The 15102-nt window shown below is 43.5% G+C and overlaps 2 long non-coding RNA genes across 3 annotated transcripts in view; one reads left to right on the plus strand and one right to left on the minus strand.

Annotated features, from left to right (window-relative positions):
* Positions 1–495: 495 nt before the first annotated feature.
* Positions 496–3103, minus strand: LOC309330113. Its single transcript, XR_014151275.1, has 2 exons — positions 2234–3103; positions 496–1094 (listed from the first exon to the last, which is right to left on the minus strand). It is a non-coding gene; the product is annotated as an uncharacterized lncRNA (long non-coding RNA).
* A 998-nt stretch (positions 3104–4101) lies between these two features.
* The window catches only part of LOC309330115, a 110512-nt gene continuing 99511 nt past the window's right edge, over positions 4102–15102 (plus strand). The window contains exons 1-2 of one of the 2 annotated variants that reach the window (XR_014151278.1): positions 4102–4409; positions 5239–5838. This is a non-coding gene — a long non-coding RNA (uncharacterized lncRNA). Of the gene's footprint in view, positions 4410–5238; positions 6189–15102 lie in introns of those variants that run through there. The other variant, XR_014151279.1, reaches the window with a different exon arrangement.

Genomic DNA, 15102 nt, shown 5'->3' on the forward strand with positions numbered 1-15102 from the left:
GTTGTTGTTGCTGTTGTTATCATTATTAAAAAAATCCAGGATTGCCTTCAGATAGCTCAGGGGATAATAACTCCGTGCCCTCCAACATTTCGCCAATGAAAATAGGGATATCCTAAGGAAAAGTGGACATTCCAGGATCAAATCAGAAACTGGGATGGCTTCTCTAAATCAGGGACGTCGCTGGAAAATAGGGACACTTGGAGGGTGACCCCATGTAAAACTGTAGCAAAAAGTTAATATTTTACGCATTACATACTAAGGGGAGTAAAAGGCCAGAGTATTTCTGTGCCATTGAGAAAAGATGGTTTTTGTCTGAGGAAGATGTATATCGATATTTTTCTTTCTTTTAGCCAATCACAGCTAAGAAGCCAATATTGTCCTTCACCCACTAAACACATGGACTGGAAACCTGACTTTCTCTTCAAAACAAATAAGAGTTCTCAACAGGCCTTCCCTTTAGGCTACAGATATACAAAGAAAACAGTGCACCATGTCTTATTTTTGTATATGATTTTAATTATTACTGTTGCCCAAACAGAGGCCAAAACAGAAAACAGTTAACTTTCCTCCCCAAATTATGTTTCTGGGTGGAGAAAAGACACTGGAATTTCATGCTAGACAGAGAAAATATTTGGAACAATTTTATGTAGAGAGAAAAGCATTCAATAAGCTATCCCCCATCCTTCATCCGCTTCTTTTAGCCAACGATGACTCAGAATAGAAGATGGTGACCCTTCAGCCAACAAACACATCTTCCTCAGGAGTCTCATGTTCTCTACTTCTGCTGCTGCGGCCACTGGGGGGTTTGCTTCGTCTGCTGCTGGCAAGGGGGTGGGATGACCACAGGAGGGATGCATGGAGGTGGGACAACCACGGGAGGTTGTTTGGGGCACTGAGCTGGGATGACCACGGGAGGAATGCATGGAGCTGGGATGACCACGGGAGGTTGTTGCTGGCAGCCTCTGTCCTCATGGCAGGACCCTCCACCCCTGTGGCAGGAGTCCTGTGGTTTGTTGTGGCAGGAGTCCTGTGGTTTGTTGTGGCATCCTCTATCGTTGCGGGAGCACATCTTGATATCGGTCAAATCTGGAGTCCTGTGGGAAATGAAGAAACAGCCTTTCAGAGAAGGTCCAGCAGAAGCATACCTTTCTTAGTCTTCCACTCAAAGCAGCTCACAATATGGTGGCCTTCCCTACCTGTAAGAGGCATCTATAATGTTCTGTCTGTGTTAGAAAATGAATTCCATTCCTAAATGAAGCCGGTGTGGTATAGTTGTTAGAGTGTTGGACTAGGACCTGGGAGACTCAGATTTGAATCCCTGCTCATCTATGGAGCCCACTGAGTGACCTCCGGCCAGTCCCACACTCTCAGCCTACAGAGTGGTTGTGAAGATAAGACGGGGAGCAGAAATATGTATACCACCTTGAGCTCCTTGGAGGAAAAGTGGTGGGATACAAATGTTAAGTAAAGAAATCAACATTTTAACTGCTGTGGGGCTCACCCAACATACCACAGGTTTGTAACATTCTACTCATCCTGCAAACCAAGTAATCCAGACTAAAGAACCTTCTGTCTTAGTCGACAATGCTCCCTTAGCATCTTTAAGGAAGAACATCTTTAAGGAAGTTCTTTCAGGGCAAGTTTCAGACAGGAGGCCATTTGGGCTGCACCTTGAGATGCTCAAATTGTTTAATTCAGTTTTTGAATATTTGTCTCTGTTTTTAATTGGATTGTAATTTGGTATTGTGACAATGTGGCTTTTATTGGATTTGTATTAAAATTAATAAAATTATTATTAAAAAAAGAGATGCTGGGAGTGGAGTCTGGGACCTTCTTCAGGCAAAGCAGATGTTCTACCACCGAGCTGTGACTCTTCATATGTCCCTGTGTGTGTCACTCAAACTGTTGGCTAGTTGCATTCTCTTTGTGATAACTCAGCTCTAACTTAGTCAAAGATTATTTTGATTCCTTAGTTCATCAATGCCTACAGTTTGTTGGTTTTCAAATATTTGTGCCCAATGCAAATCCTCCTCAGAGTAGAGCCAGTGAAGTCAATAGATATGGCTAACAAAGGTTCATTCATTTCATTGTGTCTATTCTAAGTCGAATGCATTTAGATGCAACCCAAAGACACCTAATTTGGAAACTAGGTTATCCCCATGCATCTTGAATAATCAACGTTCAAACCTCCCACAAATACAATCAATAGAGCAGGTGTTATCTCCAGACTTACCTCAAATGCCAACTGGAAAAGCTGCAGTAGCGAAGATCAGAAGTGTATGTCTGGATCCTTGGAGGGCGAGACCTTTTATACGGTCCCCTTGCCTTACTTCTGGGAATGAAATCCCTCTCTTGAGCAAGTGTGAGCAATATCATCCTTCAAGCCATGAGCAACTCTTCGATGGATGGGCCCCACCCCTTGGAAAAGTGTCACCAGGAAATAATGGGATCACTTTTGTAATACTGCAGACACCTGACCATGTTCTGGGGCTGATTCTGTGCTGTGTAACGTAATTAATTGCCTTTGTTGGAAACCTGCAGATCAACAAACATTGGGCAACTTTTGGGAGAAAGAAAGGCAGCGTCCAGTAGGACAACCCTTTTGAACAATGTCTTTCTGGATGCCTTTAAGACACATCATGGGGAAGGTGATTCCATCCAACGTTTCCACACACCTTCCATTTTAGAACTATGTGTGACTAAACCATTTGGCTACAACCCCTAGCAGGCCCACAGGCCTAAATCTAGAGTGTGGGTGCTAGAGTCTTTGATGGTCCAGGAAATTGTAAAACCATGGAATATGGACCCTCCTGCTGTCAGAATTAGGCAGCTGTGAAGGTACAGTAGTGCGGAGGGACTGTGTGTAAGAGTCAACAAAGGGATTTAACTTACCATTTTTATCTCTGCTTTATTGTTTATATCAGGGGTTGTCAACCTAGTCCCTACCACCCAATAGTGGGCATTTCAGGACTGTAGGTGGGCAGTAGGGGGTTCTACAGCACAAGCTGAATCCTCCTTCCACCGAGCACTGGGGGGCAGTAAGGAAATTTTACTATCAAGAAAGATGCATTAGTGGCCAGTAGGTATAAATAGGTTGACTACCGCTGGTGTATATGCTGAAATGGTGTATTTTAACTTACACAATATGTTGTGTAGCAACACACTATGATGCCATTGGGATGATGGGCAGTTAAGAAATGTAATAAATAACTGAGAGTAATTAATGAGCAATATGAGCCGGGGGGGCAGCCCCTTGTACATTTAGAGCAATATATTGCCATTTTAAACAGCCATGGCTTTCCCCCAAAGAATTCTGGGAACTGTGGTTTGTTAAAGGTGCTGAGAGTTGTTAAGAGACTCCTATTCCCCTCACAGAGCTACTATTAACAGAGTGGTTTAACAATCAATCCCTCTTCTCAGGGAGCCTGGACCTTTATACAGAAAGGCTCTCAGACTGATGGGTCAGTGTGTCTGGCTATTAACGATAAGGTTGGTGGTTCGAGTCCATCCAGGGATGGCTGTGAGATTCCTGCGTTGTAGAGGGTTGGACTAAATGACTCCCCAGGTCCATTCCAACTCTACAATTGTATGTTCAAGCACGAGTTCTTTAATTTACAGGGTTGCGTCCCACTAAAGCTACATTCACATTTGCTAAGGATGTTGGGAATTGTAGCTCAGTGAGGGGGGAAATTCAGTTGCTATGAATCCTTGGGGGAAGGCATGTGCTTTCATAGGGTTGCCATTAGCAGGATTTGGCTCCCCTCCCCTAAAAAAAGGTCAACAATTTGTTTGTGTTTGGATTTTCACTTCTTGAAATATGGCAACCCAAGCTTTAAAAATATGTTGGATGAGCTTTCAGTGTATGGTGATTATTCCTTTATTTCCCTACAATTGACTATGGGGGAAGAGAGAGGGAGGGAGGGAGAGTGAGAACAAGCTTTTGGCAGAAGTGGGTGACATTTGCAAATTCTACTTTGGGACTATTCTCCATTCTTCTCCAAATGATGACTTTTAAGAATCCAGTAAGAAGACCCTGAAAAGGATTGTTCTGTTGGACCACACCTTTCATTATCCCGCCAGATTGATCAATGTGTGTGATTGCTGATACATAGGAATTCTAAGGGCAATTACATTACACAGTGCAGAATCAGACCCTGATTTGTCATGAGTTGCACGCTGCATTGCAAAAGTAATCTCATTATGTTCCGGTGATACCTTTTCCCTGGGGTGGGGCCAATCCAGTAACACATACAAATCATCGCATGAAAGTCCAGCTTTGCTCACTCTTGCCCAAGAGAGGAATTTCATTTCCGGAAGGCAGGTGAGGGACCGTATAAAAAGTATCTCACCTCAAGGATCCAGACAAGACTCCAGTGATCATATCATAAGGACTCCAGTTTACATTTTCAGTAAGTTTGGGGGTTCTACCTGTTCTGTGGATAGAATTGGAGGGCAGGGGTTGGAACTGATCTTCTGAAATTGATACATGGGGTGATTTATGTCAAGGGAAGCCATCTTGGTGTCCCCCAGAGGACAATGGACAACAACTCCCATCATTCCTGTTCATTAGATGAGCCAGCTGGGACTGATGGGAGTTGTAGTCCAACATTCCAGAAAGCACCACTTCATCCATCCTTGGAGCTGTGAACGTTGTGAACCTAAGCCAAGGTTAGCCAAGGTGGTATCTTCTAGATGTTTCAGACTACTAATTCCACCAGCTCCAGATAGCATAGCCACTAGTCCAGGAAGATGAGAGTCTATAACAGCTAGAGGATATTTTTCAAACTGTGTTTTTGTTGAACCTTCTTGTGAGATATTTTTTTTCTAGTTCACTTGTTCTTTTCCTCCCAAGGTCTCCATGCTATTTCTTGGAATTCTGTTGAGTATCATAAGGCCCTGGTTTTTGTTTCTTTAGCTTTACTTATTTTAACAATTTTTATGCTTCTTAATTACAATCATCTCCTTAGGTGATTATTGCCCAAAATGTCTAGAAGGTTTGAGAAGCCACCCTAATCTACTTAAAATAGACATCTGCATTAGACCTTTTCTCCACAGGACTCCAGATCTGACCGATATTGTGCTCCATTTAGGAATGGATTTCATTTTGTAACACAGACAGAAGATGATAGGTGCCATATAAGAAAGGCTGCTATATAATACGCTGCTTAGAGTGAAGGAATAAGAAAGGTATGCTCCTGCTGGACCTTCTCTGAAAGGTTGTCTCTTCATTTCCCACAGGACTCCAGATTTGACCGATATCAAGATGTGTTCCCGCAACGATAGAGGATGCCACAACAAACCACAGGACTCCTGCCACAACAAACCACAGGACTCCTGCCACAGGGGTGGAAGTTCCTGCCATGAGGACAGAGGCTGCCAGCAACAACCTCCCGTGGTCATCCCAGCTCCATGCATTCCTCCCGTGGTCATCCCAGCTCAATGCCCCAAACAACCTCCCGTGGCCGTCCCACCTCCATGCATCCCTCCTGTGGTCATCCCACCCCCTTGCCAGCAGCAGACGAAGCAAACCCCCCAGTGGCCGCAGCAGCAGAAGTAGAGAACATGAGACTCCTGAGGAAGATGTGTTTGTTGGCTGAAGGGTCACTATCTTCTATTCTGAGTCATCGTTGGCTAAAAGAAGCAGATGAAGGATGAGGGATAGCTTATTGAATGCTTTCCTCTCTACATAAAATTGTTTCAAATATTTTCTCTGTCTAGTACTGAAATTCCAGTGTCTTTTCTCCACCCAGAAACATAATTTGGGGAGGAAAGTTAACTGTTTTCTGTTTTGGCCTCTGTTTGGGCAAGAGTAATAATTAAAATCATATACAAAAATAAGACATGGTGCACTGTTTTCTTTGTATATCTGTAGCCTAAAGGGCAGGCCTGTTGAGAACCTTGAACTCTTATTTGTTTTGAAGAGAAAGTCAGGTTTCCAGTCCGTAAAGTCATTAGGTGTTTGGTGATCAAAGGGCAAGATTGAAGGAAGGAAGTAAAAGAAACCTCAATGAACGTCTTCTTCCTTAAATAAAAGCAATCTTCTTTTATTGGTACGGAGATACTGTTACCTTTTACTGACCTTGACATGCCATGTATAAAATATTAACTGTTTGCTGCAGTTATCTTGCATACTTATATTTCACATGCATTTTCTGGGCACATTGGACTTTCTTTTTACAACTGGGGTTGTGAGGGTTGAATTTGGGGTAATAGGAAAAAAAATATGCCAAGGGGATTTAACTGGCTGCACCACTCCTAACCAGCTGCTGCAGCTGTAGACACAGCTGTTGGTGGAAGGAATAAGGTGCTTCAGAATAACAAAGGCATCAAAAAGGTGAAAATAGGCTTCATCAAAATTCAAGCTCAGGAGTTGGAGGGGATTTGGTCTGGTTGTGTCACATGAGGTTCCAGGACTTGCAGAAGAGCATGTGTGTGTCACTTCATCACATGAGATTCCTGGCAAATGCGCCAAAGCCTGTATCAACGCAGGTTGGGTGTGAAGGTTGCCAGGCAGTCCTTTTTGGCACACCCGAAAGTGTGTGGGCCATGGAAAAAGCATGCCACTGTGCTGAGGCTTGGAGCCAGGGTGGGGTAGGAAGGGAAGCAAGAAGAAACTGCGAACCCCTCCCTCTCGCTCAATACTAGAAATCCAGGCAGCTGGGTGTCAGGAGATCCAGAGCAGACAAAATTATATATAGTTCTGATTCAAGGCCTTTGAGCAATGGTTGATGTCTCACCGATCATTCGATGTCTCATCTTAGCTATCAATACTGTCAGTCAAGGTGTTTAGTTACAGCATCAGTTTTAATTTTTATGTTCTGCAAAAACTAGTCATTAAGGCTACAGTCTTATGCCTACTTACTAAAGTCTAACCCAGTTCACCAGAATCCGCCACTCTTAACCACTAACACGACACTGGCTCCCAAAGTGGGTGGCACTGCTTTGGGGGGGGGGACGGAGGTTTTTTATTATTTTTACCCCCCCCCCCATATTCTTTATAATCACACTTTCATCCAGGGACGTCAAATAACTTACAGAAAAACCATTCAGTCAAAAATCTAACAATACCATGCATCAAAATCCTCCTCCTATTTGTTATGCATAACAGTATATACTTTTGTCCCTACTCATTTATCCTAATTTTTTTCCCTTCCTCCCTCCCCTTTAACTCCTCCCCCCCAAAAAATTGTTCTCTCTTCAAATCTTTAACCATATGCACAGATTATTCATTCTAATTCAGATGGTTCGGTTGGCTTCCCCCCGTGCTATCTAATTCCTATAATTTGTCCATTTATTCAAAATCTTTTGACATTTGTTTTCCCATGTATCTTCTGTCATTACCTGTTCAAATATATCAGATTGTATGTATGCAAAAAAACTGGAGGTGTTAATGACTGAAAGGCTGGCATCTCTTTATCAAGTTAATCATTTTCTTCTGAATTAATTAAACTAAATAGTTTTCAGTGTGCAATTAATTGCTACTGTTTTGAATTTTATTTTGTTATTTTCTTCCTTCTGGTCATACAACCTGCTGTTTTGAATAATACTTTTCAGAGTAGGGTAAAGGGGCACGAGGGATTAGTTTGTGGAACCAAAGGGGGGGGGTGGCGGCTCTGAAACGTTTGGGAACCCCTGTCTCAGAGGAAAGGTGTATGATAGAGGAGAATGAAATTATGAGCTGTGTGGAGACAGTGAATAGGTTTCCCTCTCTTTCTCATAGTTCTGGAACTCAAGAACATCCAATGAGGCTGAATTTTGGTAGATTCGGGACAAACTGATGGTGTGGAGAACGTGGATCCACTTTCACAATCACAGAACCCATTGGGGCTATCCATCGAATCTGAACGAATCTGGAATATTCAGGACAGACAAAAAAGAAAGCTCTTCTGCATACAGAGTCTAGTACTGACAGTCACCCACTTGGACAGCTTTCAAAGAGGATTCCAAAAATTCAGGGACTAAAAGGTATGACTGCATGACACGGGCCTTTAGGCAATGGTGTTGAGCAGATAATTTTCCTGCTACTGAATGTCAGGAAGCTGTCAGCAACTCCCAGGAAACTATTAAGACAAGGAAAAGTTTCTTACTGCCCTTTTTTATTTCAGACTTTTCAGAGAGAGGCTATATGATACGATAATCTTTATTGTCATTGTCCCATACAGAACAACGAAATTGAAAAAAATCTACATCAGACATTCAAAAACCCACAAGGCTGCTATCCCAGCCTGCTTAGCCCTCTAAAACCTCTGATACCCCATAATTAAATACAATATACTCCCATAGAGACTACCCTTACACTGCGCTTAAAACCAAAATCGCATTTGGATAGAAAATGTTTCTCAGATGGCTATTCCTAGTCTTTATAACCCTGGACCTTCTTCCAGAAGGCAGAAGCTGAAAGAGATCATTTCCGGGGTGCGCACTATCCTGAGCTATCTCTGCAGCTTTCTTATGGCACCTGGAAGCATAGATTTGATCCAAGGTGGGAAGAGTGCACCCAATTATTCTCTCCGCAGTCTTTACAACCCTGGGCAGCATTGTTTTTTCCCTTACCGTGCAGCTCCCAAACCACACACACAGAGACCATAAGTTAATACACTCTCTTTTTTAAAAAATAATTTTTATTAAATTTCATATTTCCAAATTAAACACATCAAATCAATTAGTCCAAATTATAACAATACATATCATATAATCCAATTGTTTTCCAAATTTTAATTTTTTGTGGGGGGTACTCATGCTTCTTGATTGGCAGGAGTGCAATCCTCGAATATTTGTTTTGCTTCCATATTAAGAATGATGTTTCCAGTCTCCTCTTCTCAATACTTGTCATTACTCATTTTCCTTTCCATTTTCCTCCGATATGCTCCGCAAGTGGGTTGAAAAAGACAGTCTTATTTGTATTTCTGTGTGGGCTTTGTTCTGCTCTCTCGTAAATCACTCTCCTCCAACAGTCCTTTCCGCTCGAGCAAGCAATCGCCATCTTGTCATTCCGATGAAATACAGTCTAGAAACTCTCTCTTTGGCTTTTCTGACCTGTTGCATCGTAAATTAGTCTTTTTGCAGGAGGGCTGCCCCTTCCAGTTCGCAATCTCCTCGAAAATAATATATCTTCGGCTCACCCTCCCGAAGACTAACTCCAACAACACAGGTCTCTTATCAAGTTTCCATTCTTACTGTGTCACAAGAGAGAGCCCTTCTTCTTTCCAAATCCTTGACAGAGTAAAACCTTTAAGTTCATAATTATTCCCACACAATTCATTTTTAGTCCCATTTGCAATTTATTTCTGTGACAGATCTTCAGAGGGAGGGTTATTAATAATCACATAGAGCAAAAGAAATAAAAAGTCATCCCTCCCCCCTTAGTTCCGGCATTCCAATCCACATACCATATTTGTAGTACTTTGATGTAATCTTCCTTCTCAGTCTTCTTCCTTTCAGTGGTAAAATTTTTAGCAGATAAAAACCTCCTGCCTCTCTTGAAGCATGTGCGTTATCTTTCCCAATTTTTTCCCTTTTAAGTAACACAACTAGTTTCGCTCCTGGAAGCAGCTTCGGAGGAGTTCCGAGGCCCGCCGAGGGTTGTGCACCCAGTGCCTCACCCCCTCCTTCTTCCGAACTCGGGGGTGATTTATGGCAACAGCGGGTGAAAACGGCATCTCTCCCTCCTGGAGAGATGAAGGGAGACTGATATACTCCCCATAATCAGCCTCTAATTACCTCGTGTGAGCTGGATAGATGTTAATATCCGCCATCTTCCAAGGCTCCCCCCTAAGTTAATACCCTCTCAACAGTACAATGGTAAAACGCCATCAACAGGTCCTTTGAGAGAACCCAGCCTCTTGGAAAATGGCTCTGTCCTGAGTGAATCTCCACCCCCCGTCTCTCCCACTTCCTTGTCACTTCTATGGGTGCTGCTAAGTGCCCTCTGTCTTTGAGCTCTTTGCTATCCTACTTTTAAGGCTCGCCAGGTTCTGGGAGATGGAGGGTCTGGAATGCTTTCTAATGACAATGTGTCAGCTGGGTGTTGTTCTGGTTGTCCCATGATTTCCCAGTTTTCCCCTCATCTGCCTCTGAGCTGCGACCTCCCTCAAACACCTGTTGTAAAGCTATATTGTCTTCCTTTTCCTCCCTGGAAGGGTCCAGATGGGGAGGCACTCTCCACCATTCCTCCTTTGTCCAGTCCCTGAGACTGAATGAGGTTGTTTTGACCTAGGGAACAGGGAGATCGGCCAAGTGTGGATTAGTTTCACATGTCTCCCTTCAGAAGTCCATTCTGTTTCCTCATTCATTTGCATTTTTGTTAAAAAAGAAGTAAATATTTGTTTTATTTTATTTCTTTAGGAATATATATGGCTCAGCCAAAGAGCTATCTCTTGAGCATCTCCGGGTCAGACTAGGTCTTCCTTATGAAATAAAAAAAAATATGGTCTTATATATATATAATAAATGTTCATAAATGTACCAGTCTAGCACGTACATAGATATGGGGACCACATGTCTGGAGCAGCACAGGAAGACCGTCCTGAAATCATTTTGACTCCCAAACTGACCAAATGTTTGTTCTGCAAGGAGGGAGGGGGTGAGGGTACCTTCCCATTGTCTCGGGAATTAAGAAATCACCATCTCAAAGGAATAGCCAGACTACCAGGAAAGCCATTATCAGATAACCTGGCAGACAGAAAAAACAACAACATTCAAATTTCTGTTGTAGACCACCTTTTCTGTGATGTATGTATGATGTATGGAGGGGTGGTCTCCAGGGCAGGGGATTTAAAATGTCTATATAAGGGCAGGCACACCTTGGTTCTGGGTCCTCCTCCTTTCCTGCATGGGAGGGGAGCACCTTGTTGCAACAGTTCAATAAAGATCAGGCTTTGTGAGTTGCTTTGCTTCTCAATGTTCCCTGGTTGGCCTCTGTTATTTTCTCCGGCCGATGGAGAACCTACAAAGGACTCTATGAGGGCTCTTGTGTTCCCCATAAGGGAATAAGGGCAGATTTTTGTTTATTACACTTACATAGTACTGTAGAGTTGGAAGGGACCCTGAGGATCATCTAGTCCAACCCCCTGCAATGCAGGAATATGCAGCTGTCCCTTGCGGGGATCGAACCTGCAACCTTGGTGTTATCAGCACCATGCTCTAACCAACTGAGCTATCCAGGCTTGACTGAAGGGAAGGTAGAGAGAGGTTTGTGGGTGAAATGAGCCTATGGTGCAAAGATAACACAGGATAGGCAAATCAATACCATACATTAAAAGTACGTTCAATGTTCATTTAAATCACCTGACTTCCCCTAAAGAATCATGGTGACTGTAGCTTGATTCTTTAGGCAAAGCCATGTGCTTTAAATAGGCTGTTCCTTTTTTTCTTTTTCTTTTTTTTGGAACAGAGTCCATGTTGTGATGCAACAGGTGCCCTCTAGCGTTACTTTCCAGATTGTTGTTTTGAGGAACATTTCCAGCTGCAGGAAAAGGTTTCTGAGTACTGGAATCGTGCTCTGTTTTCAGGAAACGAATTGTAGCTCAGTGATCGATCCAGTGCCAGATTTACATATAGACTAAACAAGCTATAGGTTAGGGCCCCACTTTCTTGGGGGGCCCCAAAAAAATTAAAGGGAAAAAACCCACAATGTACATTTCCAAAATATAAGATAAAAAACAAATAAAATATAACCTACATACACAACAGTGTTTTGTGTTGTGTAGGATCCTATGATGTAAGTCATGGGCCCCGCCTGCTAGCCTGCTCCCTAAAATATCACTGGTTTGCTATTTCATGTTATAGCAAGTTTCTAGAGACTAGATTATGAGTCTTTGTAAATTGTGTTTCTAAAGGAACTTTTGTTATTGCCAAATGTGCCAATGTGTTTGCATTGTTAAGTTTCTTATGAATAATAAAAAAAATCATTTTAAGTTAGAGCTTAATAGTTATTTCACTATTAATACACCTCTTCTTAATTGTATTTCACTTTTAATATACTTCTTCTTAATTGTATTTCAGTTCAACAATTACTAGGATAAAATACATATTTTGTTATGTGCAAATGGCTTTATATACCCTATTAGGTCCATAAATTACCATATGGCATATATGCAACACAAGAAACAGTGACAATTTGTGGCTGACAAAGGACAGCTGGACATATAAAGGGCCCCATTACCTTTAGCAGCTTAGGGCCTCATCAAACCTAAATCTGGCCCTGGGCAGAGCTCCTTGCATGAAGATAGTCCCTACTTCCAACTGAAGCATCTCTAAGTGGGACTGGGAATGCCCCGTCTGAAACTCTGGAGAGCTGCTGTCAGGCATTGTAGGCAACACTGAGCTTGATGTTCTAGTGGCCTGACTCTGTATAAGGCAGATTCCGATGTTCCTAGAACTGTCAGGGTAAAGGATAGATAGGAAGATGATACATCCAATCAAAGAACTGTAGAAAGGGACCCAGACAGATCTATCCTCATTACCAAGTAACAATTCTCTGTTTATGCTCATGAGGAGCTTTGCTGGATGTTGTGACTACTGATCTGGGGTCTCCTCTCCCCTGAGCATTTAGCATGTTCCTCCAAACCTGGATAGAAGAAGTTCCTAAGTCTTCCTCCAGCTGCTGTAGTGTCATTGGCCAATTGCTTCTGGCTTCTGGGATGTTCCAACTTCAACATCAACAAGTGAGGTTAAACATGACCCACATAAGCCTGTGGCTTCCTGGCACCTCACTGCAGAGTCCCTGAGTGGAACATCCAAATCCAAGAACAGTTTGACCTAAAGCTGGATGAATCATTCATTCCAAACATGGCAAGTCCGCAGGAACATTCCATTCCTGATCCCAACATGCCTCCTGCTGCCAAATAATATCTCTCTCTCTCTCTCTCTCTCTCTCTCTCTCTCTCTCTCTCTCTCTCACACACACACACACACACACACACACCTTGACTGGTGGAGGTTGTTCCTTCTTTTTGGCCACTAGAGGGAGAAGGAGACAATGAAACTTGGAGAACAGTTCCAACATAAAAGAGTGGCACACCAAATTACTCTATGTCTCTTGGAAATAAATCGCTCCATCACAGTTAACATAGTGTATTATTCTTCCGTTAATTCATTCAATCATTAAATTCGTATAACGCTTTTCATCAGAAGAACACAGGGCAGTTCCCATCATCTAATGGCCTAATGACACAAAAAGACCTCTGCTGGGTCAAGCCAAGGGTCTATCTAGTTCTGTATTCTATACCGTTCAACATTCCTCAGATGAAAATAGGGACATTTCTCCTTCCCCCCTAATTGACTCTCCTCAACTCACCATTTTCTTCTGTGTGCCCCCCCCCCCGACAGAGCATTTCCTGTCCTGCCGACACTGCTTCACAAACAGGACATAGGACACATACCCTCCACAATTCGGAGGAAAACCACTAAATCCCAATTTTATTAGATTTTATTCCAGGCATAAGCAAACTCCGGCCCTCCAGGTGTTTTGGAACTAGTGTGGTGTAGTGGTTAAGAGCGGTAGTCTCGTAATCTGGGGAACCGGGTTCACGTCTCCGCTCCTCCACATGCAGCTGCTGGGTGACCTTGGGCCAGTCACACTGCTTTGAAGTCTCTCAGCCCCACTCACCTCACAGAGTGTTTGTTGTGGGGGAGGAAGGGAAAGGAGAATGTTAGTGAAAGGCGGGATATCAAATCCAAACTCCTCCTCCTCCTCCTCCTCTTCTTCTTCTTCTTCTTCTTCTTCTTCTTCTTCTTCTTCTTCTACTTCTTCTACAATTCCCATTATCCCTAGCTAACAGGACCAGTTTGAAATCACATAAAATGGTGAGCACCCCCTAAAAACCCTTTAAACACCCTCTCTGCATCTCTCTCTTCAATCCATAACAAAAATACTGTATCCAAAAATATTCACAACCAGAATTGAAACTCTGGGGTTGGCAGGAGGCTGGAGGATGTGCAGGATAGCAGCTGCTGCTGCACTACCCCACACATCAGCTGCTAGGCGGGGAGGCGAAGCAGCCTAAACAAAGCCCCGCTGCACCTCAGGTCTCTTTGGGGCTTCCTTTGCCCTCACTGACATACTCTTCGGGCTCTGCAGAGGGTCTCCTCATGAACCACAAGGACTCTCCAGCTCGCTTCCACAATTTCTGGGTTTGAATTCAATTATTTAGTTATTATTTTATTATTTCCTGGTGCCACATGAATACACTGAGCATGCTGCCTTTTCCTTCCCCCTGTGCTGTCTCCTAAGTTGCTGGGATTTCCCATAGCCTAGCTCTTTGCTCTTTCCCTCTCCTTTTACCTCTCCTCTATCATGGATTCCTTCACCTCTGATTGGAATGTGCTGGCTTTGATCTTCCAGCTGGCTGAGCATGTGTGGGTTTTTCCTTTGGACCCGCCCTGCCCAGACTCTTCTGGTCAACTCACTTCTAGAGCATGAGCAGAGCATAACAGAAGAACATAAAGTAGTCTGCTGGATTAGGCCAATGACTCATCTAGTCCAGCATCCTGTTCTCACAGTTCCCCAGATCTCTCAAGAAGGAACCCTCAAGAAGGACTCCAGCACATCTGTGGTCCCTGAAGCTGAAGTATTACTGCTGGCTAAACCAGGTGAGAGTGGCTATTGGTGCTCCATCCCTCTGCGAGTTAGGGACTTATCCTGCATGCAAAGACAGGCTCCGGCAGATGGACTGAAGGAGACCTATAGTGGGTCCAGTGGTCAAGAAGGCTGTTTCTGCATGTGCTGTAGAGGGAACTGAGGGGGAGGTGGAACTGGTCAATGTGGCAAGGTAGCCCATCTAGGAGAAGGAAAACTCTCATCCTAAACCTCCACTGCCTTCTGGGATATCTTCGGGAGAAGAAAAGGCTAAGGAGTAAAACCTATACAAATCCAGATTGGAGTCCCTTAGATGATAGGATGGGGCCTAGTATGCCTCCTTCTAGCAGCCAAGCTGGTGCCAAACATAAGTCTCTCCTTTCCTTTGGACCACATCAGTGAGGCAGACAGGGGAGTCTTGTCATCTGGCCAGCCTGAGACCTCAATATGCACTGCCCTGGCTTGCAAGCCAGGGAGGTCGCTTTGGTGCTGCTAGCACAGCGGATTAACTTCACCCAGGAGGC

Source organism: Podarcis erhardii (genome assembly GCF_964252035.2).
Source record: "Podarcis erhardii genome assembly, chromosome: 15".
Classification (NCBI taxonomy): domain Eukaryota; kingdom Metazoa; phylum Chordata; class Lepidosauria; order Squamata; family Lacertidae; genus Podarcis; species Podarcis erhardii.